We start from the raw sequence: 22,358 nt of genomic DNA on the forward strand, positions 1-22,358 counted from the left end.
TGCCTGTGTTCTTGGCCAGGCTCCACCTTATAAAGGGTGCTCCTTGCAGGAATGTTTTCAATGATGCCTGTCAGAGAGCTTGGGCTCTTTGAACCTCTAAGTCTGAACTGGGTGATGTTTGCCATAAGCAGTAATGAGCATGGAAATGATTTATTCTGGGATCTTGACTATATTACTGCTAAATCACTGGCGTACTGATAGGGTCTATTGATCCTCAAACTGTTTCCTGAATTGTCTCTACAAATTCATTCTCTCCAATCCCAGCAAATCCATTGTCAGTGCTGACTATGTGTGTGCTGTTGTCTCAAAATGCAGCACCCTGTGGGTATTTTGGACTCATTCTTCATTCTACCCAGGCTTCCAGCTCACTGAGCTGTGAAATTTTACCACCCCTCCCCAATGTGTAATTTCTTTTCTAACTGTAAGCAAACCTGTGTATATACATTTTCATGTGTTCACATGCATTTTGGGGTATGCATGCTTGGCTCCCTGAGTCTATTTGTAAGTCTGTGAATATGTGGGTAAGCCTTCTTTTGTATAAAAGAATACACCCCATCTGTGTGTACCTCATGAGAAACCTTGATTGTAGGTGGTGCTGTGGAGACAAGCATGAGGACAGGAGAGGTATTATGCTGGAGGGGATTGATTGGCCTTTCTCTTTGATAAGCAGGCTTTCGTGAGTCCTTAACTGAATTATGAGTCTGGAGAGCAGGGACTCTTTTCTCCCATTGTTGTGGACAAGTTGGAAGATCACACTGACTCTGGAAGAAAATGTCTTCATTTTTTCCCCCTAAAATATGTAGGTAGGACTCAGAGGACTAGTGCAGGGTCTAGATTCAGAAGACCTCTTTTTTAAAATATATTTTATTGATTATATTATTACAGTTATCCCATTTGCCCCCCTTTATTCCCCTCCCCCCTGCACACCTTCTCCCACCTGCATCCGCCCTTTAGTTCATGTCCATGGGAGATACATATAAGTTCTTTGGATTCTCCATTTCCCATACTATTCTTAACCTCCCCCTGTGTATTTTGTACCTACCAATTATGCTTCTTATTCCTTGTACCTTTTCCACATTCTCCCCCACCCCCTCCCCACTGATAACCCTCCATGTGATCTCTACTTCTGTGATTCTGTTCCTGTTTGCTTAGTTTGTTTTTGTTTTGTTTTGTATTTTTAAGTTCAGTTGTTGACAGTTCTGAGTTTGTTGTCATTTTACTGTTCATATTTTTGATCATCTTCTTAGATAAGTCCCTTTAACATTTCATATCATAATGGCTTGGTGATGATGAACTCCTTTAACATGACTTTATCTGCCTTTCCATTCTAAATGATAGCTTTGCTGGATAGAGTAATCTTGGATGCAGGTCCTTGCTATTCATGACTTTGAATACTTCTTTCCAGCCCCTTCTTGCCTGCAAGGTTTCTTTTGAGAAGTCAGCTGATAGCCTTATGGGAACTCTTTTGTAGGTAACTGTCTCCTTTTCTCTTGCTGCTTCTAAGATTCTCTCCTTATCTTTCGTCTTGGGTAATGTCATTGTGATGTGTCTTGGTGTGTTCCTCCTTGGGTGCAACTTTTTTGGGACTCTCTGAGCTTCCTGGACTTCCTGGAAGTCTATTTCTTTTGCCAGATTGTGGAAGTTCTCCTTCATTATTTGATCAAACATGTTTTCAATTTCTTGCTCTTCCTCTTCTCCTTCTGACACCCCCATGATTCAGATGTTGGAACATTTAAAGTTGTCCCAGGGGTTCCTCAGCCTCTCCCCATTTTTTTTTTTTGAATTCTTGTTTTTCATTCTGTTCTGGTTGAATGTTTATTTCTTCATTCTGCTCTAAACCATTGATTTGAGTCCCGGTTTCCTTCCCTTCACTGTTGGTTCCCTGTATATTTTCCTTTATTTCACTTTTCATAGCCTTCACTTTTTCCCCTATTTTGCAACCACACTCAACCATTTCTGCGAGCATCCTGATGACCAGTGTTTTGATCTCTGCATTTGATAGGTTGGCTATCTCTTCACTGCTCAGTTGTTTTTTTTCTGGAACTTTGATATGTTCTTTCATTTGGGTCATATTTTTTTTGTCTCAATGCACCTGTTATGTAATAAGGGGTGGAGCCTTAGGTATTCGCCAGGGTAGGGCAACCCACATGTCTGTGTTGTGGCACTGTATGTAGGGGAGGGGTCCAAGAGGGAACAATGCTGCTAGTTCAGCTCTCTGCCAGCTTTCAGTCACCTCTCCTCTACCTACAAGCAAATTGGGCCCTTCTGGTGCTGATTCTGGGGTGGGTGGGTTTGTGTATGTCCTACACCCTGTGGGTCTCTCCAACAAACTCTCGTGAGGCTAGGAGTTTCTCCCACTGCCTCCACTCCTACCGGTTTTTTTAGTCAGAGGTTTTGAGGCTTCATTTGCTGGTGCTGGAACCCTGGGTTGCGTGGTCTGTCTTACTCCCCAGTTGTTCCTCCCAGTATATCTGCATGCAAATGTGGGATGGCTGCTCTGCCAGCCATCGCTTTGCCTGGTCCTCCAGCCACTGCCTTGCTGTCAGTCCTCTCCGCTCCTGCTGCCTGTCTCTGCCCCTCCTACTGGTCTGGATGAATGTTTCTTCTTTAACTCCTTGGTTGTTGGACTTCCATACGGTTCAATTTTCTGTCAGTTCTGGTTGTTTTTTGTTGTTAAATTTGTTGTTGTATTTCTTTTGGTTATGCAAGGAGGCACAGTGTATCTACCTGTGTCTCCATCTTGGCCGGAAGACCTCTTCTATTTAGGAAAATGTGGGGTTTGAGATGTGCAGGCGGACTTAAAACATTTGATGGTTTTGGATGTTTTTTGTATTTTCTATCCCTTCTAGACTCTAAACCCTTTGAAGGTACATTTTCCCTTGTTTTTTTCATTTTCTCTCTGGCCCTTATGTAACACAGACACTTAATAAATAGTGAATGGATTATTAAGGCAAAAGGATAGACTGCTAGGCTTACTGAGACTGTTGATGGCCCTAGAGAGCCCATGTAACCCCTCAGGAAGGAAGGCTTAAGCCCGGGAGGTCTTGTTTCCAGAGCTGGCCTTAGACAAGTGTCCCACCCTCCCTACTCATGAAGTAGTTGGCAGAATGGCTAGAACAAGTGAATGATTGTGCCATAATTAGTTTATGACCTGAGGGCATGCCAGTTTGTGGTCCTGCCAGTCTTCCAGCTGCCACCAGCACAGATATGCCTCATAAAAATGCAAGCGACAAAGCTATGGTACTATTCCCTGGACCTGCTAAGCCTAATGACTCAGTACTATGAACTGAAAGTAACTGAGCTAGTGTGTTAACATTTCCTGAACACTGACCTTTTATATTTTTAATTTATGCAAAAGTAACCTTTATTTCTTACAGTTGTTAATCCTTTCTTATATTTAATTATAATGTTCTTCCCTTTTTCTCTCCCTCTCTCTCTGCTTGCCTCCCTCCCTCCTTACTCTCTTCTTTCCATCATCCTCTTTGTTTTGAAAGGGTGAATATAGTGAGGCTAGGGCAAGACAGAGCATCTGGCCCATTAAATGACAATAATTGAAATCATTCCTGTCTGATATGCTCAGGAAATGGCTCAGCCAATACCTTCTGTAGGTCTCACTCCTGGCCTTCTCTTGGTATGATTGTTGTCCAAATATTCTCTTCCAGGGCCCTAAGAGTTCAAGAAACTCAGCTTTGGTAATGAAAAAGCTACCAACCTGCCAACTTAATTCATATAAATCTGTACCACAGTGTTGGTACCAGACATCAGATTTGGATTCTGAAAGTAGCTTTTGATTCTGTGGTTCCATGAGCTCTTCTTTCCTTTCCTGCCCATCACCCTGAATTGCATTTTTAGTTCAGAAGCTCAACATATGGAAACCTTTGGACCCATTAAAATTTGTACACAGTATTTGTTGCTGACCAAAGCACTTAAGCAGCTCATGTTTATAGGTAGAGAAAAAGATTTATAGATTCACTAATACTGTTTTTACTTATAAGAAATATAGTGATTTGTAGAATAATCAAAATCAAAGAATGCCTCCTCTTCAGGGATTCCTTTCAGAAGTAGGAGGATGGTTGTTTATAACCTCACACAAGCAGGATTAATACCCTTAGTTCCACGCAGGGAACAGACTCAAGGTAGGAAAGTCTTCATATTTTTTTTTATCTTCTTATCATCTTAGCCGTGTTTTCAATGCTTAAATTTCTTCTGAGTGTTTTGTTTTGTTGGTTTTACTGCTCAAAATAAAGATGTAATTCTCTTTTAACGTTGTCAGCAATCACTTCTCCCACCCAAAATGTTCTTATTTCTATTTATTTTGATTGCCTTTAATGTGTCTACTGATATTATGGTAGGGCTTGTGTCTTTCACAAAAAGGTGATAATAAAGGTACTAAGTTAATGTTAGTGTCTGTATTTTGGCCCTGCGTTGATATCAGACTTTCAGGCTAATCATGGATGGCCTTCAGTCAAACCTATAACGTACACAGAACTGACATTTTGTTTTAAAAAATAAGTTTGAGAATGTTTCCTTGATGAGAAATGTTTGAGATTGGGTTCTTGATGAGAAATGTAAGTCTGTAATTTTCACATATTCATGTAATTCAAGCACATTATCTGTTATTTCAAAGCAGCAGTGATCTGTAATAAACCAAAGAAACCTACATTTTTTTAGAAACCTACATTTAAATAAATGTATTTTAGTTGGTAATAGGCATATGAGCATAACTCTAATAAATAAATTTGCTATTATTTGTCCCCAAGTTGCTTTTAATACATGGTCATATGTATTCTCAAGACTTATAATTTATAGTTTAAGGCTACTTTTCTTGATCAGAGGTGTTTCCATATGAAAATATTTCTAGTGTGAACTAGAAGAGTTTTGTTCAAAAACATTAGTGTTCATGAAATGCAAACAGTTTTACTAAAGGCCTATAATTAAGGCAAAATGATTTTCAGCAATGTCTCACTTATCCTGAAACTCATTACATAGCCTGGACCCCAGTAATAAGTTTTTAAAAAGAAGGCTTTGAAACAGCTGCCACAAAGCCTGTGTCACTGGGGAGGAGACCCTTATGCCTTGAATTCAGAGAGACCCACTGAGTCTTAATTTAGTGGGAGCCTGTTATTCCCTCAGTTATAGCAGAATACAAGCAGTAAAGTAGAATTGAGGATAGCAGGTTGTATGGGTTTCAGGATGTAGTTTACCTTAGAAATAGGCACAATGACAGTTGTGTACTAGACAACTGGGGTGGAGAGAGACCACAAAAGGAAAGAGCTAGAAAGCGGAACAGGTAGATAGCCTTCCACCCAAAAATATAAGATTGTGGTATTCTGTAGTATTGATATGCCAGATTTTGCTTAGCCATTTAATTATTATTATTGGGAATTTAAATTCACTTAAATTTTTCAAAGTTAGTTTGGGGCCAGTGAACAATTTCTGTACAAATTGCATTTTTTTCCTGTTTAGAGTTATTGCTTTCTTGTATATTACCAGAAGTATAATAACCAGGTAAAAAGGTATGAGCTTGGTTTGTAGCTGTTGTTACATGTTGCCCGATTGTACTCCCAAAATATTAAATTGTATAAGCACACCCATTTTCTCACAGCCCTCCAAAACTGAATGTTATAATTTTAAATATTTTTGCCAGTGTAATGGGCATGTAAGTATACTATCCATTTGTTTTAGTTGTTATTTATTTATTTATTTAATGAGGCTTTACATTTCTTAATATCGTAGTTTGTCATCTGCTTCTTTATTCATTTTCTTTGAGCACTTACCAAGAAAAATCAACTGACTTTCTATATTTTTATCTATCCCTTATATTTTGGATAGTCTAATCTTATCATTTATATTTGTTACATATTTTTCCAATTTTGTTGCTTTCATTTTGTATGTGCTTTATTATATTTCACTATGCAAAAGTGTTCTTTTTCACATTTATATATTCAAATCCATCCATCCTGTCTCTGATGTTTCTTTCATTTTTCAATATTCAGAAATTTACCACTCCTCCACAGCTGGGACAAATATGTGATTCTGTCCTCCCCACTCCCCCAGGGTGTTTTTTCTTTTTTGTGTTTAATTCTTGGACCCATCTGGAATTTATTGAAGTGTATGGTATGAGGTATGGATCTAAAGTAAAATATCCATACTGATAGCCAAATGTTTTAGCAATTCATTTTGCAAATATTACTTGAACTCCTATGTGCTAAACATTGTACTAAGTACCACAAGAAATTTTTTTTTAATGTGGCAAAGACTGCTCTCCAAGTGTGTGATCCTGTGTGTGTCTCTCACTCTCCCTCTTTCTTTGAAGAGGGGAAGGGTGGCGATGGCAGTAATAAGGTAAATATTTAAATAATTATAACAGAACACAAGGAAGACTGTGATAGGAATCATTAGAGAAGTGAAAAGCAAGAAACTGCAGGACTCTATAAAGAAGTGAGAGTCTACTTGAAACAAGGTAAAGCGTCAAGATGTCGGTGACATTTAAAAAGGGCTCAGATAAGAGAAAACACATTGGGAGGAATATAAGAAAGGGAAAATGATGCAGTTGGAGAAAGTTACAAATTGAGAAACATTGGAGATTGAGATTCGAAAGTTAGGTTGCGGCCAGTTTTAGGTGGACCTTAAATGTCAAGAGGAGACATTTATGATCAATGATTCTTCCTTTGTTTTGGCATGGAGAAGGTTTAGGGTATATGACAGTGCTATTTCAGAGTGGATTTTTAGGCCAGTCCATTTCACTTAGAAAGCTGACAACTGTTTGCTAGACTGTTCTCTGAAATGTGAGTGAGGTAAACATGTGTACCATTTTGATATTTGGGCTCTTTGGCACGATGAAGTTTACCCTTTACAGTGTCTATTAACATGTCTGATATCTCCCTATAATTGATAGGGTTTGTGATATCTTTCAGATGCTGAAAATGGCCCTTTTTAAAGCAATCTTTCATTCTTTGTTTCAAGTACAATAGTTAGGATCATCTGCTTTCTGCCTAAGTTATTTAGGAGACACTTTAAAGTGAATATATCAAAATGGTTAAAATGAAGTGTTTGAGCTTGAAGAATAAAGTTCCGGTATCAGGAAGATTTGATTATGGAAAAACAGCTCATACTCATCTTCTGCTGGAAAAATGAAGGGCCAGTATGTATTAGACACAAAATTAACTTGAGTGTGGCTGCTCACATGAACATACACTTAATAACCTTGTGAAGTATTCTCTTTCTTGTTGTGGGCATGAAGACTACAGTGTAGAAATTAAACCATTGGTAACTGGGCTCAAGCCATCTGCAAATTTGAAAATTGTTTTTTTTTTCTTTTTCTTTTTTTTTAAATTTTTTTCCTTGTTATTCAATTACAGTTGTGTGCCTTTTCTCCCCATCCCTCCACCCCACCCCAGCCGAACACCCCTCCCTCCACCACCTCCCCCCTCCCCCCTGATTTGGTCCATGTTTCCTTTAAAGTAGTTCCTGTAATCCCCTCTCCTCACAGTCCCCTCCCCACTCCCCCCTGACCATTGTTACATTGTTCTTAACTTCAATGTCTCTGGTTATATTTTCTTTGCTCTTTTCTTCTATTTATTATGTTCCAGTTAAAGGTGAGATCATATGGTATTTGTCCCTCACCACCTGGCTTATTTCACTTAGCATAATGCTCTCCAGTTTCATCCATGCTGTTGCAAAGGGTATAAGCTCCTTCTTCCTCTCTGCTGCATAGAATTCCATTGTGTAAATAAACCATAGTTTTTGGATCCACTTGTTTGCTGGTGGGCACTTAGGTTGCTTCCAGTACTTGGCTATTGTAAATTGTGCTGCTATGAACATTGGGGTGCACAGGTTCTTTTGGATGGGTGTTTCAGGGTTCTTAGGGTATAATCCCAGCAGCGGAATTACTGGGTCAAAGGGCAGTTCCATTTTTAGTTTTCTGAGGAAATTCCATACTGTTTTCCACAGTGGCCTCACCAGTCTGCATTCCCACCAATAGTGCACTAGGGTTCCCTTTTCTCCGCATCCTCTCCAACATATGTTTGTGGATTTGTTTATGTTGGCCACCCTGACTGGTGAGAGATGGTACCTCATTGTGGTTTTAATTTGCATCTCTCTGATGGCTAGTGATGCTGAGCATCTTTTCATATGTCTCTGGGCCCTCTGTATGTCTTCCTTGGAGAAGTGTCTGTTCAAGTCCTTTGCCCATTTTTTAATTGGGTTGTTTGTCTTCCTTGAGTGCAGTCATGTGAGTTCTCTATATATTTGGGAGATCAGGCCCTTGTCTGAGGTATCATTGGCAAATATGTTTTCCCATACTGTTGGTTCTCTTTGTAATTTGGTGCTGTTTTCTTTTGCCTTGCAGAACCTTTTTATTTTCATTAGGTCCCATTTGTTTATTCTTTCCTTTATGTCCCTTGCTTTAGGGGATGTGTCTGTGAGGATGTTGCTGCGTGGAATATCTGATATTTTCCTGCCAATGTTTTCCTCGAGGACTTTTATGGTGTTACAACTTAAATTTAAGTCTTTTATCCATCTTGAGTTTATTTTTGTGTATGGCATAAGTTGGTGATCGAGTTTCATTTTTTTGCACGTAGCTGTCCAGATCTCCCAACACCATCTGTTGAAGAGGCTGTTTTTGCTCCATTTTATGCTTCTGCCTCCTTTGTCAAATATTAATTGACCATAGAGACTTGGGTTTATTTCTGGGCTCTCTGTTCTGTGCCATTGGTCTATGTGCCTGTTTTTATGCCAGTACAAGGCTGTTTTGATACCGTGGCCTTGTAATACAGTTTGATATCAGGTATTGTGATCCCTCCTGCTTTGTTCTTCTTTCTCAAAATTGCTGCAGCTATTCGGGGTCGTTTATGGTTCCATATGAATTTCTGAAATGTTTGTTCTATATCTTTGAAATATGTCATGGGTACTCTAATAGGGATTGCATTGAATCTATAAATTGCTTTGGGTAGTATGGCCATTTTGATGATGTTAATTCTTCCAATCCATGAGCATGGTACGTGCTTCCATTTGTTTGTGTCTTCCTTAATTTCTTTCTTCAGTGTTGTGTAGTTTTCTGAGTACAGGTCTTTTAACTCCTTGGTTAGGTTTATTCCTAGGTACTTTATTTTTCTTGTTGCTATATCAAATGGGATTTTTTCCCCTGATTTCTGTTTCTGCAGTTTCGTTGTTGGTGTACAGGAATGCCTTTGATTTCTGAGTATTGACTTTGTATCCAGCTGTTTTGCCAAATTCATTTATTAGGTCAGGTAGTTTTTTGGTGGAGTCTATAGGATTTTCCATGTACACTATCATGTCATCTGCAAACAGTGACAGTTTCATTTCCTCCTTTCCAATTTGGATGCCTTTTATTGCTTTTTCTTGTCTGATTGCTGTGGCTAGGACTTCCAGTACTATGTTGAATAGGAGTGGTGAGAGAGGGCATCCTTGTCTTGTTCCTGATCTTAGTGGGAAAGCTCTAAGTTTTTGTCCATTGAGTGTGATGTTGGCTGTAGGTCTCTCATATATGGCCTTTATTATGTTTGAGCAATGCTCCCTTTATTCCCACTTTGCTGAGTGTTTTTATCAGAAATGGGTGCTATATCTTATCAAATGCTTTTTCTGCATCTATTGATATGATCATGTGATTTTTGTCTTTGCAGTTATTGATGTGATGTATTATGTTTATTGATTTGCGAATATTGTACCATCCTTGCATCCCTGGGATGAATCCCACTTGGTCATGGTGGATGATCTTTTTAATGTATTGCTGGATGCGGTTTACTAATATTTTGTTGATAATTTTAGCGTCTATGTTCATCAGAGATATTGGCCTGAATTTTTCTTTCTTCGTTGTGTCTTTATCTGGTTTTGGGATTAGGATGATGCTGGCTTCATAAAAAGAGTTGGGGAGTCTTCCATCAGTTTGGATTTTTTCGAATAGTCTGTGAAGGATAGGGGTTAGCTCTTCCTTAAATGCTTTGTAGAATTCTGCTGTGAAACCATCTGGTGCAGGGCTTTTGTGTGTGGGGAGTTTTTTGATGAGTGCTTCAATTTCCTCTGCTGTTATTGGTCTGTTCAGGCTTTCTGCTTCTTCTTCATTCAGTTTTGGAAGATTATATTTTTCTAGAAATGTGTCCATTTCACCTAGGTTTTCAAATTTCTTGGCATACAGTTCTTCGTAGTAATTTCTTACAATCCTTTGTATTTCTGTGGTATCAGTTGTAATCTCTCCCCTTTCATTTCTAATTGTGTTTATTTGGATCCTTTCTCTTTTCTTCTTGATGAACCTACTTAAAGGCTTCTCGATTTTGTTTATCTTTTCAAAGAACCAGCTCCCGGATTCATTGATCCTTAGAATTGTGCTTTTAGTCTCTATGTCATTTAAGTCTGCTCTGATCTTGGTTATTTCCTACCTTCTGCTTGCTGTGGGCTGTCTTTGTTGTTGTTCCTCGAGTTCTTGTAGGCATAGGATTAGGTTGTTTGTTTGAACTGTTTCTAACTTCTTAAGGTAGGCCTGTATTGCTATGAACTTCCCTCTCAGCACTACCTTTGCTGTGTCCCATAGGTTTCGGGTTGTTGTGAGTTCATTTTCATTTGTTTCCAGAAAGTTTTTGATTTCTTCCCTAATCTCATTCTTGACCCATTCATTGTTTAATAGCATGCCATTCAGTCTCCATGATTTTGAGTTTTTTTGGGTTTTTTCCTTTGGGGTTGGTTTCTAGTTTCAGTCCCTTGTGGTCAGAGAAAATGCTTGATATGATTTCAATTTTCTTGAATTTGTTGAGGCTTGCTTTGTGTCCTATCATGTGGTCTATCTTTGAAAAAGTTCCATATACACTTGAAAAGAATGTGTATTTTGCTTCTTTGGGATGAAAAGCTCTCTATATATCAGTTAAGTCCATTTCCTCTAGGGTATTGTTAAGTGACACAATATCCTTGTTGATATTTTGTTTGGAAGACCTGTCCATTTTTGATAGTGGGGTGTTAAAGTCCCCTACTATAATTGTGTTGCTGTCAATATCTTTCTTGAAGTCCTCCAAGATTTTATGTATTTGGGTGCTGCTATGTTGGGTGCATATATATTTACAATGTTTATGTCTTCTTGGTGGATTCTTCCTTTGAGTATTATGAAGCGACCTTCTGGGTCTCTCTTTATGGCCCTTCTTTGGAAGTCTATTTTGTCTGATATGAGTATTGCTACCCCAGCTTTTTTTTTTCCTGTCCATTTGCTTGGAAAATTTGTTTCCAGCCCTTCACTTTCAGTCTGTGTAAGTCTTTTGTCCTAAGATGGGTCTCCTGTAGGCAGCATATGTGTGGGTCATGTTTTCTCATCCATTCAGCTATTCTATGTCTTTTGATTGGAGCATTTAATCCATTTACGTTTAAGGTTATTATCGATAGGTAGTTATTCATTGCCATTTTTTCCTTTCTGTGTTCCTCTGTCCTTCTCTTTTCCTTCCTTTCCTTAAAGCAATCCCTTTAGCATCTCTTGCAGAGCTGGTTTGGTGGAGCTGTATTCTTTTAGACTTCTTTTGTCTTGGAAACTCTTTATTTGGCCTTCTATCTTGATTGAGAGCCTTGCTGGGTAAAGTAGTGTTGGTTGGAGGCCTCTGGTTCTCATTACTTGGAATATTTTTTGCCATTCTCTTCTGGCTTGGAGCGTTTCCATTGAGAAGTCAGTTCCTAACCTTATTGGGGCTCCCTTGTGTGTTACTTCCTTTTTCTCCCTTGCTGCCTTTAAGATCCTCTCTTTGTCTTGGAATTTTGCCATTTTAATTATGATGTGTCTTGCAGTGGGCCTCTTTGGGTTCCTCTTGCTTGGGACTCTGTGTTTCCTGGATTTGGGTGACTTTTTCTCTCCTCAGACTAGGGAAGTTTTCCATCATTACTTTTTCAAACAGGTTTTCTATCCCTTGCTTTTCTTCTTCTCCTTCTGGTATTCCTATTATACGTATATTGTTACGTTTCATGTTGTCCTGCATTTCCCTTAATCCCTCTTCATTCTTTCTGATCCCCTTTTCCTTTTCTTGCTCTTTCTGGGTGTTTTTTTCTACTTTGTCCTCCAGCTCGCTGATCTGATCCTCTGCTTCATCAAGTCTCCTTTTCATTCCTTCTACTGTGTTCTTCAGTTCAGAAATTGTATTCTTCTTTTCCTCTTGGCCCTTGTTGATAGTTTCTATTTCCTTTTTCATGTTAATATAGTTTGCAGTGAGTTCATTGTAGTTTCTGGTAGTTCTCTGTTAGCTCAGTGAGCTCAGTGAGCTTCCTGATAACCATTGCTTTGAACTCAGTATCTGATAGTTGACTTGCCTCTTTTTCAGTTAGCATTCTTTCTGAGACTTCCTCCTTTCCTTTCATTTGGGGATTGTTTCTTTGTCTTCCCATTGTTTGTGAGACTCTTCTTGTTAGCCCCTGCGTCTTAAATTGGTCTATTCTGACTCCCTGGGTTTATGGTATGAACTTCTATGGTAGAATGCCAATGGGATTCAGTGGTGCTGTCTCCTTAATCTCCTGTGCTCACTGGTCTTGAGCTGATGTGTATGGGTGTAACACGGTCTAACTCCGGTCTTTTCAAGCACTCCAGGTTTTCTTGTCTCACATGTGGGAAAAAGAGGAAGGGGGGAAAGAAGGGAAGGAGGGAAAAAGGGAATAGAAAAGGAAAGGAAGGAAGGGTGAAGGAATAAAGAAAGATCGGAAGCAAGATAAGAAGGAATTTTAACAAAAGTTAAAACAAAAGAATAAATAAAAGAAGGCAGGAAGAAGGAATAAAAAGGGTAAAGGATGGAAGGAAGGAGGAATAAAAAAAGAAAGAAGGACAGAAAGGAAGAAGTAATTCAGGGGGAAAGGAAGAAAGAAAAAACAAAAAAGTCTTCTGCTGGCTTTAAATAGGTCAGGTTAGTTCTGCTGGTCTTCCTGTCTGTGGAAAGGGAGGGGGTGGTTGGAAGGATTGGTTTCACTTTTCTCCCTTCCTGAGCCACACTCTTCGTTGTTGTTCAGTCTTCAGTTCAGTTCCTCCGGGTCCTTCTGCTCCTCACTAGGCCTTTAGTTCACCAGTTGTGCTGTCCTTGATTTGCACCAATTAGAGGCAACTCACACTCCCCCTTCTTGCTCTTTGCTGTCTTAGATGCTAGGGGCTCTCGGTGTTGCTATGGGGTAGTTCAGCCCCCTACTGGGTTGAGTCTTTCCGGGGAATGCAGTCTCCCCTAGTCCTGCAGCTCTCCTCTACTGGGTGTTCTTCCTTAGTCCTAGAGAGCCAGTAGGCCCTGCAGGACTCTGTGTGCAGGGTCTATGTAGGAGTTGTTGAGAACCAGTACTTTTAGGTGTGGTCCCTGGCAGGCAGACAGGCGTTTGATCAGCCTATCTGCGGCTTTGGGCCTGGGTTGCGCACGGCCTGTCTTTCCGCTTCTTTGGGTCTAAGTCTGGAGCGCTGCCGGTTGGACCAGCCGCTTTGGGACTGAGTCGCGTGGGGCAGGCCGGTCTGCAGCTTTGGGACCGTGTTGCACACGGTCAGTCTTCTGCCGCTTTGGGCCTGAGTCGCTCGCACGCCTGGTCGGTCTGCCGCCTTGGGCCTGTGCGTGGGGCAGCTAGCCTCTGCTCCCGGTGTGCACCCACCCACCCGAGGTTTCAGGTGTGGGCGCCCCGCCTGGGTCTCAGGTGTGGGTGGCCAGCTAGGGTTTCAGTTGTGGGCCCCCAGTCCGCTAATCTGGGTGCCCGCAACAGGGCTTCAGGTGAGTGCTGGGGCTGCTTATCCCGCGTTCACAGTCCAGGGGCTGAGGGGGGAGGGGCGCCAGAGGCCCCAGCTGCTGCTGAAGAGAGTTCTCTAACTAGCCCCTGATTGCCTCTATTTTCTTTTTCTTTTTGAGAAATTCTTCCTATTCAAGCCCCCCTGGTCCAAGCAAGCACCTGGCTGCTCACACAGCTCAGTCTGGCTCTCTCCCAAGAATCCTGTTGCAGACCCTGTGCCCGGGCCGGGGCTTCAGCCGCCCTGGTCCCCACGCAGGTCCCAGGGACCTTATTGTCCTTAAGCACTCTTCTTGCCGTCAGATCTTTCAATGTCCTCTATCTTTGGTCTCTGATCTTCATATATGCTGGAATACCGTTGGCTGTTTGCTCTGCTCTTCAGATCAGCTAGGTGTTTCACTGGTGTTGAGGGGAAGTGGACTCTGCTTCCACCTATCTCGCCGCCATCTTCTCCTCCTCGGAGCAAAAATTAATTGTTTTGAAGAGGTCAAGAAAAGCTTAATCAGGAGACAACTGTACTTGAGCAACAATTTAAAAATGTGTACATATTTCATTACAAGTTGAAAGTTAGGAAAAAAATTAGTAGCTTTGGAACAGGACTTCCAGAAATGCTGTGAGAAGAGCTTGACTAATTCTTCCCACGGAAACAAGCACTTAACTGGTGAAAATGATCAGAAACAACCATTTAAAGTCTCTGGATATTGACCTAGGGGATTCGATGTGTTCAGAAGCATTTTCAAAGAAATCTACCAAGTATCAATAAAAACAATGGAAGTCTAGATGTAACCTGTCCACCACCCAGCTCCATGCTATAGATGCATTACTCTGATCAGGTATAGACACCAGGCTCCCTTACCAGCAACCCCCAGTAATAGGGCTGTGGTTTCACCCTGGGGGATTAGGAGGAGGAAATGCTGCCAGCATCTCTCTTCCCACACTCTTAGCTTCATGTTGTGGAAGCTCTATTTTGGACTGCCATGGAAAAGAAGACTACCCTCACCCCAGTTTCCATGTGTGGAGCAGATGTTCACTGCCAGGAGAAGCAAGCTCAGAAGACCACAGGCTACCAACCTCTTCCAGATCCTGCTTGTAGGGTGAGGATTTCATACAAGGAGGATTATACCAAGAATGTGGGTGGAGACTACCATCTCCACCTTCCAGCTGCTGCTTGTAGGGTAGAGGTATCACTTGGGGAGAATCTGGTCATCACCACACCCTTACTTCCATAAATTAGTACAGGCATTTCACTCAAGGGGTTAGGTAAGACTGGAGGATCAGCAGGTGACTTTACTTGGAACAGAGCATGAGACAACTCATTCCTAAAGGTGTTGTCAAAAACAATAGAGATCTTTGTATTGAGAAACTAGTAGGAGGCTGATAGTTCCATTAAACAAGGAGCAACACATGAAATGGCAGACCAGCTAGAAATGTAATAGAACCAGAGAGAGACAGCTAAAAGGAGCCTTGTTAAGAACACACTTACACTTGTGGGTCAGGAAGGCTGTGCACATTGCATTCAGTGAAAAGCAACCAGAGTGGGCAGTTGAGAGCTACTAGTCACTGCTTGAACATGGTGCTCACATAAAAGCATTTCCTAAGCTACACAGAGATCCATCATCAAGTTCTGAAGCCTTACTGGCTCAATGGGCATAAGCACAACTTTTGACCAATCATTATCTGTACATTGTTATGCCAACCCAGGAGAAACTCTGAGGTACTTTTAAAAAATACAGTAAGAAAAATCTAAGCAGTAACAACAGAGATTCCACAATGCAGAAAAATTAGTCTTTACAGAAATTAATTCAGGCAAGCAACCAGACAACAAGGCTCATGGTGGTGGTGGTGATGGTGGAAGTAATCAGAATCTAGAGTTGCTACAATGTATTATGTATAATGCTCTGTTTTCAACAAAAATTTCAACTCATGCAAAGAAACAGAATAGTGTGACCATTGTAAAGGGTAAAAAACAAGCAAGAGAGACTATCTTTGATGAGGGCCTCATGATGTACTTAGCAGGTAAACACAAACACTTCAAAATAGCTACTATAAATATGTTCAAAGCACTAAATAAGCCAGTTTTACAAATGATGAAAGAAAGATATAATAACAATGTGTCTTTAAAGAAAGAATATCAATGAAGGTTTAGAAATTATATAAAAATAAAATGATGGAAATTATGGAGTTGGAAAGTACAATAACTGAAATGAAAAATATACTAGAAGGGCTTAACAGTAGATTTAGGCTGGATGAAGAAAGAATTAGCGGACTTGATAAATACAGATTATACATTTTGAAGAACATGAGAAAAATAAAATGAACAGAAATGTATGTGACATTATTAAGTACACCAACATACATATAATGGGAGTACCAGAGGGAGAGGAGAGAGTGAATGGGTTAGAAAAAAAAATGAAGATATAATGAGGAAAAACTTCCAAAACTTGATGAAAAATGTTAATTTACACCTGCTGAACCTCCAAGATCTACACCTAGGTATATTATAGTTAAAATGTTGAAAGCCAAAAGGAAAATCATGGGAGCAACAGGAGAAAAAAATGAGTCATCATATATAAGTGAACCTCAATAAGGGAAATACCTGACTTCACATTAGAAAAATGGAGGTCAGAAGGCAGAGGGATGACATATTCAAAGTATTTACAGGAAAAAATACCCAACAAGAATCCTATATCCAGCAAAACTCTTTTAAAGATGTAGGCAAAATAAAAACATTCCCTGGTAAACAAAGATAGAAAGAATTCATTAAAAACAAACTTCCCTTAAAAGAAATATTAAAGAAAGTTGTTTAGGCAGAAAGGAAGGGACACCATATAGTAATTCAAATCTACATGAGAAAAACAGAGTGCTGGTAAAGATAATTATGTAACTATAAAAGAATATGATTACATGTTTCTTCTCTTTGTTTCTTTTTAATTTCTTGTTAATTTTTTTCTTGCTTTAAAATATTTAATATATTTTATTGATTATGCTATTACAGTTGTCCCATTCCCTCCCCTTTATTCCCCTTTTCCCTGCACACCCCCTCCCACCCATATTCCTCTCCTTTAGTTCATGTCCATGGGTTGTACATATAAGTTCTTTGGCTTCTACATTTCCTATGCTATTCTTACCCTCCCCCTGTCTATTTTCTACCTACCATTTATCCTACTTATTCTCTGTACCTTTTCCCCCTCTCTCCTCCTCCCACTCCCCTGTTGATAACCCTCCGTGGGATCTCCATTTCTGTGATTCTGTTCCTGTTCTGGTTGTTTGCTTAGTTTGTTTTTGTTTTTGTTTTGTCTTTTTAGGTTAGTTGTTAATAGTTGTGAGTTTGTTGTCATTTTACTGTTCATATTTTTGATCTTCTTTTTCTTAGATAAGTCCCTTTAACGTTTCATATAATAAGGGCTTGGTGATGATGAACTCCTTTAACTTGACCTTATCTGGGAAGCACTTTATCTGCCATTCCATTCTAAATGATAGCTTTGCTGGATAGAGTAATCTTGGATGTAGGTCCTTGCCTTTCATGACTTGGAATACTTCTTTCCAGCCCCTTCTTGCCTGTAAGGTTTCCTTTGAGAAATCATCTGCTAGTCTTATGGGAACTCCTTTGTAGATAACTCTCTCCTGTTTTCTTGCTGCCTTTAAAATTCTCTCCTTATCTTTAATCTTGAGTAATTTGATTATGATGTGTCTTGGTGTGTTTCTCCTTAGATCCAACTTCTTTGGGACTCTTTGAGCTTCCAGGACGTCCTGGAAGTCTATTTCCTTTGCCAGATTGGGGAGGTTCTCCTTCATTATTTGTTCAAATATGTTTCCAATTCCTTGCTGTTGTTCTTCTCCTTCTGGCACCCCTATAATTCAGATGTTGGGACATTTAATGTTGTCCCAGAGGTTCCTAAGCCTTTCCTCATTTTTTTTGAATTCTTGTTTCTATATTCCGTTCTGATTGAATGTTTCTTTCTTCCTTCTGCTCTGAACTGTTAATTGGAGTCCTGGTTTACTTCCCATCACTTTTGGTTCCCTGTACATTTTCCTTTATTTCACTTTTCATAGCCTTCATTTTTTCCTCTAATTTGCAATCATATTCAACCAATTCTGTGAGCATCCTCATTACTAGTGTTTTGAACTGTGCATCTGATAGGTTGGCTATCTCTTCATCACTTAGTTGTATTTTTTCTGGAGCTTTGAAGTGTTCTCTCATTTGGGCCTTTTTTTTTTTTGTCTTGGCGCGTCTGTTACTTAAAGGGCGGGGGGAGCCTTAGGTGTTCCTGGAGCAGGGTAATGCTGGTTGCTGCACTGTGACGCTGTACATGGGGGAGGGGCCGAGAGGGAGCAATGGCACCCGCTCCAGTCTCCACCAGGTTTCAATCACTCGCTGTGCTACCCACAATCAAATTGGGCCCTTCTGGTGCTGGTCCCCGAGTGGGTGGGCTTGTGCACGCCCCAGGCTCCTGTGGGTCTCTCCAACGACCTCTCCTGTGAGGCTGGGAGTCTCTCCTGCTGCCGCCCCAACCCCCACGGGCGCTTTCAATCAGAGGTCTGAGGCTTTATTTCCCCGTGCTGGAGCCCTGGGTTACGTGGTCTGCTTTGCTCCCCGCCATTCATCCCGGTTTATCTGTGCGCGAGTATGCGGCCGGGGGTGCTACCCTCCGCTCTGCCTGCCCCTTTCTCCACCACTCTGAGTCGGCCCTCTCTGTTTATCTGTGCACGAATGTGGGGCCATAGGGTCTGCTAGTGGTCAGACTGCCTGCCCTGTTCATCCCACACTCCACCTGTCTCAGTCCCGCCATGGCCACGCGAGTCCTCTCCACCCCGGTGCCCGTCTCCGCCCCTGCTACCGGTCTGGATGTATGTTTCTTTTTTATCTACTTGGTGTCAGATTTCCTTGCCGTTCGATTTTCTGTCAGTTCTGGTTATGTGAGGAGGCGCAGTGTGTCTACCTACGCCACCATCTTGGTTCTCTAAAAAAATGTTTTAAAAATGAGGAAAGGTTTAGGGAACTCCAGGACAACTTTAAACATTCCAACATTGGAATCATGGGGGTGTCAGAAGAAGAGGCAAAACAAGAAATTGAAAATTTATTTGAACAAATAATTAAGGAAAACTTCCCCCATCTGGTGAAAGAACTAGATGTGCGAGTCCAGGACGCTCAGAGAGTCCCAAAGAAGTTGGATCCAAGAAGAAACACACCACGGCACATCATCATTAAGTTACTCAAATTAAAGATAAAGAGAGAATCTTAAAAGTAGCAAGAGAAAAGGAGAGTTACCTACAAAGGTGTTCCCATAAGGCTATCAGTTGATGTCTGAAACAAAACGTCACAAGCGAGAAGGGACTGGAAAGAAGTATTCAAAGTCATGAAAGGCAAGGACCTACATCCAAGATTACTTTATCCAATAAAGCTAACATTTAGAATGGAATGGCAGATAAAGTGCTTCCCAGATAAGGTCAAGTTAAAGGAGTTCCTCATCACCAAGCCATTGTTATATGAAATGTTAAAGGGACTTCTCTAAAAGAAAGAAATATCAAAAACTATGAACAGTAAAATGACAACAAACTCACAACTATCAACAACTGAATCTAAAAAATAAAAACTAAGCAAACAAGTAGAACAAGAACAGAATCACAGAAATGGAGATCACAGAGAGTGTAATCAGGGGTGGGGGAGGAGGGAGAATAGGGTAAAAGGTACAGGGAATAAGTAGGATAAATGGTAGGCACAAAATAGACAGGATGAGGTTAAGAATAGTATGGGAAATGGAGAAGCCAAAGAACTCTTATGTATGACCTATGAACATGAACTAAGGTGGAGGAATGCTGGTAGGAGGGCAGGGTGGAGAAGGATAAAGGGGAGGGAAAAATGGGACAACTATAACAGCATAATCAATAAAATATTGTTAAAAATGAAGAAGAGTTAGCCCTTTTGGCTCTCTGAGCAGCACTGTGGCGGTGGGCAAGAACAAGCGCCTGACAGAAGGTGGCGAAGAAGAAAGTGGTTGATGCATTTTCTAAGAACGATTGGTATGATGTGAAAGCACCAGCTATGTTCAACATAAGAAATATTGGAAAAACACTAGTCACGAGAACTCAGGGAACCAAAATCACATCAGATGGTCTGAAGGGCCGAGTATTTGAAGTGAGCCTAGCTGATCTGCAGAATGATGAAGTTGCATTTAGAAAATTCAAGCTAATTACTGAGGATGTTCAGGGCAAAAACTGCCTGACTGACTTCCATGGCACGGATCTTACCCGTGACAAAATGTGCTCCGTGGTCAAAAAATGGCAAACCGTGACTGAAGCTCATGTTGATGGCAAGACTACTGATGGGTGTTTGCTTCATCAATTCCATGTTGGTTTTACTAAAAAAATGCAACAATCGGATTCGGAAGACCTCTATGCTCAGCATCAACAGGTCTGCCAAATCTGGAAGAAGATGATGGAAATCATGACCCGAGAGGTGCAGACAAATGACTAGAAAGAAGTGGTCAATAAATTGATCCCAGATAGCATTGGGAAAGACATAAAAAAGGCTTGCCAGTCTATTTATCCACTTCATGATGTCTCTGTTACAAAAGTCAAAATGCTGAAGAAGCCCAAGTTTGAACTGGGAAAACTCATGGGGCTTCATGGTGAAGGTAGCAGTGCTGGAAAAGCCACTGGGGATGAGACAGGTGCTAAAGTTGAATGACCTAATGGATGTGAGCCCCCAGTGCAAGAATCTGTTTAAATTCAGACATTTAATAGTGACAAATAAAAAGACCTATTTGTGATATTTTATTTCTAATCATTCCTTTAAAACAATCTTAGAGCTTGGTGAATCACATGCTCTGAATTGATAGTAACATGAACTTTTCTGTTCTGGATTTTATCCATTGCTCTATGTATCTGAGAAAGGGTAGTGATTATTTTAAGCTGTAGTGATTTGGAGGTGTTAAGAGATGGCTAATAAAAGGAAACCCTTTTTTAACATGAAAAAAAAATGAAGAAGAGTTAATACAATATCAATCCTTCACAAACTCTTCTACAAAATAGAGGAAGGAAAAAATTCCAATTCAATCTGTAATGATTGCCTTGATATCAAAGCCAAGGATATCATAAAAAAAGCAAACTAGCGACCTATATCCTTTATAAATATATATGTAAAAATCCAGAACAAAATACTTGCAAATTGACCAAGCAGGATTTATCCTAGGTATGCAAGGCTGAATTAACATTCAAGAATCAATCAATGTAAACATTGCATTAGTAGAATAAAGTACAGAAAGAACCTGATTAACTCAATAAATGTAGAAAAAGCATTTAACAAAATCCAACTCATTCATTATTTATAAAATCCTCACCAAAATGGGAAGAGAAAGGAATGCCTCAAGCTGATAAAGGGCATCTATGAAAACCCTACGGATAACATTGTATTAACTAGAGAAAAACTGAATGCTTTCTCTTTAAGATGGGAAAAAAACAAGGATGTCTGCTTTTATGAATTTTATTCAGCATTGTACTGCAAGTTCTAGTCAGGGTGACTAGACAAGAAAAGGTAAATCTGTATTTGTAGATGACATGACCTTATACATGGAAAACCTTAAGGAATCCACTAAAAAACTGATAGAACTAATCAATTAGCGCATCATGATTTCAGAATACATTAACATTTTAAGGTAATTGTATTCCTTTACAGTAACAATGAAGAATCTCAAAATGAATTTTAAAAATGTTTCCATTCACACTAGTATCAAAAAATAAAATAATTAGGAATGTATTTGATAAACAAATACAATACTGTACACTGAAAACTACAAAACATTAGTGAAAGCAATGAAATAGGACCTAAACAAACATCTCATGTTCATGAATTAGAAGACTATTGTTAAGATGGCAATACTTCCCAAATCTGTCTGCAGATTCAACACAATCGCTATCAAAATTTCAGAAGCCTTTTTTGGGGGGCAGAAAATGACAAGGTGATCAAAAATTCATGTGGAAAAATATGAGGGACCCAGAATATCCAAAAACAATCTTGAAAAGGATTAAACTTGGAAGATGTATACTTTCCCATTTCAAAATTTACTACAAAGCTATAGTACTCAAGTCAGTATGATACTAGCCTAAGGATAGACACACATAAATGGAGATCTCTTGGATCCCAGAAATAAGTCATTACATTTATGATCAATTGATTTTTGACAAAATTGCCAAGAAGGTTCAGAGGGAAGGAAATGATGTTTAGCCAAGAGGATTGACTAAAATTGGTGTTAAGCCAAATGGTGTGTAGCCAATAGGATATCCACATGCAAGCAATTAATTTGGTCCTGAACCTTACAACATACACAAAGAATTAACTCAAAATGTACAATAGACCTAAGTATGAGAGCTTAAACTATAAAACTCTTTGAAGAAAACATAGGAGTAAATCTTCACAATCTTGGGTTACAGAAAAGATTTTAGACATGGCACCAAAGCACAAGTGATAAAAGAAACAATAATAAACTGGATTTAGTAAAAATTAAAAAAAATTCACTTTAAAAGATGCTATTATGAAAATTAAATGTCATCCCAAACTCTGGGAGAATATACCTATAAATAATATATCCTATAAAGTACTTGCATTCAGAATATAAAAAGGTCTCTCACAACTC

The 22,358-nt window shown here is 39.8% G+C and overlaps 1 protein-coding gene and 1 pseudogene across 1 annotated transcript in view; both read left to right on the forward strand.

Moving 5' to 3' along the window:
• LOC112322347 (small ribosomal subunit protein eS1-like) overlaps positions 1–20,413 on the forward strand; it is a 59,522-nt pseudogene extending 39,109 nt beyond the window's left edge.
• The window catches only part of SHROOM4 (shroom family member 4), a 229,667-nt gene that overhangs the window by 39,807 nt on the left and 167,502 nt on the right, over positions 1–22,358 (forward strand). The gene's annotated exons all lie outside the window — the stretch shown is intronic.

This window comes from Desmodus rotundus, chromosome X (genome assembly GCF_022682495.2).
Source record: "Desmodus rotundus isolate HL8 chromosome X, HLdesRot8A.1, whole genome shotgun sequence".
Classification (NCBI taxonomy): domain Eukaryota; kingdom Metazoa; phylum Chordata; class Mammalia; order Chiroptera; family Phyllostomidae; genus Desmodus; species Desmodus rotundus.